The sequence below is a fragment of the Bison bison genome, unplaced genomic scaffold, assembly GCF_000754665.1.
Source record: "Bison bison bison isolate TAMUID 2011002044 unplaced genomic scaffold, Bison_UMD1.0 scf7180017864217, whole genome shotgun sequence".
NCBI lineage: Eukaryota > Metazoa > Chordata > Mammalia > Artiodactyla > Bovidae > Bison > Bison bison.
In genome coordinates this window covers 3,979,856-3,983,867 of record NW_011494789.1, presented here as the reverse complement: position 1 = coordinate 3,983,867, position 4,012 = coordinate 3,979,856, and positions in this window count along the sequence as shown.

Here is a 4,012-nt window from a genome sequence, read left to right as displayed (position 1 = left end):
CTCCATCTCTTCTGGTTTGTAGTCCTTGTCCTCACAGCACATGTTATTAAACAGCCCGCCACAGGCCAGTCAGGGCCTAGGACCAGTGCTGAAAGGCCTGAGACCACAGGGCCAGATGGCCATTGACAGATAGTTGTGGTGTGGAAAATACTGTCACGGAAAGCTCCTGGGGACCTCAGAGATAGGAGAGTTGGGGGACAGCCCTGGAAGGGGACAGTCTAACAAAGCAGTCAGGAGGTGGAAGCAGGCCTTCGCGGGAAGTAGAAAACAGTGGGAGTGAAGGTGTGGACTTCAGGTAGCACGATAATCTCACAGGGGATTATCTTGAGCTATGCGCAGATTAGGCCTGGGGAGGCCGATTTCCTCCAAGGGCCTGCCAGGCCTCTGGGCACCTCCAGGGGTGTCTGGGTCTGCAAACCTTCAGGTTGACGGACGGAACATTGCACCTCTATGGAGTGGCCACGAGAGGGCAGCAGTTGCCAGAATCTGGTTTGCCCTCAGCTTCCAGGTCAAGGAGGGCGGGGCTTGGAGGCTGAGCGGAGCCTTGCCCCTACAGGGGCCTGGCCGCTGGCTGGCTGGAGGGATGATACAAGAACCCTGGCCCTGCCTCCAAAGGCCCTCCCTGCTGCTTGTGGTCATTGGTCCTCAGCCTGCCCCATCCTCGAATCTCTTCCGAGACCCAGGCTGTCTGCTGGCTCCACTTCATCCTTTAATCCCTGGGGCAGCCAGTGCCCAGCCCTGCCCTCTCCTGCCCTGGTCTTATTGTAGTGTTCTAGGGCTTCTCCCTTCTCCCACCCATATGCCTGCTGTCCTTTCCCACCTTTGATTAAGTCGAGAGATGGGGGAGAGTGTCAGGTGGGAAGAGGGGATATGGGGTAGTCACCCAGAGTGACCTGAGGAGTGTGGATTAACTCTTGGTGTGGGGATTATCCGGGTTTATTCGGGAGAGGTACTTAATCTGCTGGGTGGTTTAGCTCCTCACAGATTGGTGTTCAGTGATTTCCTATCTTGGTGTTCCCTTGCATCATGGGGTTGCCTTATCTCTTCATTTATTCATTCAAAAAATCTTTATTGAGCATCTGCCAGGTACCAGGCATGTGTCAAGAAACTTGGGGTGCAAAGTCTACTGATAGCTAGCATCTAGACCATGGCTGCCCCAGCAGGGGCTGCTCTGAGCCCCCAACGTGTATTAATTTATTCCTCACAGCAACCTTTACAAAGCACTTACTATTATTATAATCTCCATTTCACAAAAGGGAAAATAGAGACTGAGAGGGCAAGTTATTTGCCTGAGGTCACACAGCTAGTAAGTGGCAGAACTGGGCTTGAAAACCAGGTAGTCTGACTCCAGAGTCAGGATTCTTAACCACTGTGCAGAACTAGAGTAAATGAGAAAGTTTCTTGCCAGGGAGAAAAGGAGAAGGAAACTAGCAGAGATGAAACATTGATTGTGTCCTGGACCTTGTACATTTTAAAGAGGTGATTTCCTCAAATCTTCCTGACAAGACTGTCAGGTGGGAGTTATAGCCATTTTACAGATGGAAAGATGAGACTTGGAAAAATAAAGCAATTTTCCACGATTGTGCTGCCCCTGGGTCAGAGCACTGTCTCCTGAGGCAAGTCTGCCCAGAGGTTGCTTTGGTAGGGGTGGAATGGCAGGATCCACAGCCCTGTACTGAAAGAACAAAACAGAGGAGCATGTGATAAATTGTCAAAATGAAATAAAAACTCAAAAGCAGGGAGCAGCTGCAGAAGGCTGACAGTGTGTGCCAGTAAGGGAGCTTTCCTGGGAGCTGTGGGGCTTCGCCTGCCCTCGTTCCTCGGATGGTAACTTACAGTGAGTGGCAGGGTCACTAGGGCCCCGGGGCTGAATTAGAGATGGTCCCTGATGGCCACCTTAGCCCCAGTCTTCCCATTAGCCTGGCTGCCCCCGCTGCTCCTATTTCTGTCTCTGGAAGCATCTCTTTCATTCCAGCATCAGCCTCTAGGCCTTTGCTCCGCTGTATGAATCTCCTGTGCTTCCTATGGTCTTCCTTCCAGGCTGTCACAGCGTTTCTTCATGATCAGATGTCACCTAAAAGCCTTCCTTGACTCTAGCCCCTTGTGAAGCTCCTGATCTCTGGCCAGTTTACCCTGTTCTGGGCTGTGCTTGCATGCTCATCGCCCGCTCTGCTTCCTGCCCCACTAGATGCCAATAGCTTCTTGTTCCCCACCTTATCAATCTGGACTCATGACTCCAGGCTCTTTTCCTGTCCCCCTCTACACGCTCCCCCCAGCCCCCTGTGCTCTGTCCTATTCCTATGTACCCTTTGAACTTTACTCAAAAATCACCTCCTCCAGGAAGCCCTCCGTGAGTCTTCCCCATGCCCCCTTGGGGTTGATTGCTCATCCAGACCACACCTCCCACACTGCACTGTGGCTTCATAATGAACAGATCTACATCTTACTTTTGTATCCTGTCCCAGAGCAAATAGTGGTTAGAGCAGGTGACATATCGTGGTTCATGGTGAAGTACTTGTTCTCTCATTTCTGAGCTCAGCATCGCCCCCTCTGTGACATTCCCCTGACTTTCCCAGCCTGGGACCAGAAACACCTTAATAGTCTCTTAACATGCCTGACCCCAGTCTTCACCCACAGCACCCAACATAGGGCCTGACACCTAAGAGTCTTCAGCAAATGTTTGCTGGTAAAAGAACACGCATCAAGGGAGCAGAAGCTCCTCGATGCCGGGGATGACCTTGTATGTTCATTTTTGTATCATGAATCTCCTGGGTGCCCATCACAGAGCCTTGAAAATGCCTGAGTCTCTGTAATACATGTTTGGTGAATGTCTGCTGTAGTTGTATGGGTTCCAAGACCTCCTGGGGCCAGAGGGGAAGGGGCAAGGAGAAACCCAAGTTCTGGACCAGCACATGGGATACAGATACTGCAGCACTGAGTACAGACTGGGCTTCCCTCTGGGAATCACGGAGACACCTGCCTGGCACCCTCTCCCTCTGCATGGGGTTCCTGGCCCAACCCGCCGCCTCTCTGGCCTGGCCCCTAGGGGAAGGTTGGGCTGTGCCCTGGCCTGCCCACACCCCTATCCCCATTACCCACCAGCGTGCCCACTGCCTCCCCAGGCAGAATCAGAGCTGACCAGAGTTCCAACTGGCCTGGAGCACAGATGCGCCAGGTTCCGCTGCTGCGGGCATGGGTACAGAGATAAAGAGCCTAGGCCAGTCCCCTTGGAAGCATACACCTCTGCTTGGCCCAGGTACCAGATCTGTTTGGTTTGAGCTCACTCCGGCCTCCCCATCCACCTTGCCTGCTTCTGAGGGATGCCCCTCAATGCTTCCAAGTTCCCGAGTGCAGGTGGTCCTTCATTCTCAGGTCTTCCTACTCCCTCCTCCCTACAGCAACCCCCTCCCACCCCCACAGTCCCTTGGACCTTTCCAGCAGCTCCTTTCTCTCCCTGCCTCTTTGGCCCCTCTGGATCCTGGTCCCCCTTCCCCACCTCTGGCCTCCAGGTGCCCTGGCCTCACTGTTGCATTTTTCAGTGCTACTCTGGGCGGCGGCAGCGTGGTTAGCCTCTTGTTTCAACACAGCCCGGGCTCAGGCTGAGTTGGGGAGTCCTGGCTGACACGGCCCCACCCTTGAGAGGGTTGAGGAGACAACTCTCAGGCACTCATCCCTTGTCCCCATCCCCCCCTACCGCCCAGTATCAGGGATGCCCCGTAGCTGGGTAGGGGCAGAAGCCTGGGCAAGAGGATGATGCCCTGCTGGGGAAATCCCAGGGTGGGGGCCCAGAGCTGGGTTGCTAGGCAGAAGGTCCTGAGTGAGTCTGGGGCAGCATGAGGTGGCTTTCTCTACGGGGTGGCTAGACTGCAGGGGAGGGAAGGTTGCGGGGGAGGGGCACTGGGGAGGTAGAAGAGGAAATAGGTAGAGATGTGGGTGGGTGGGTGGGTCAGGAGGGGAGGGGGCAGTCAGCCGCAGAGCTTCCCCTGGCTCCCAAAGCATCTCCACACTTCCC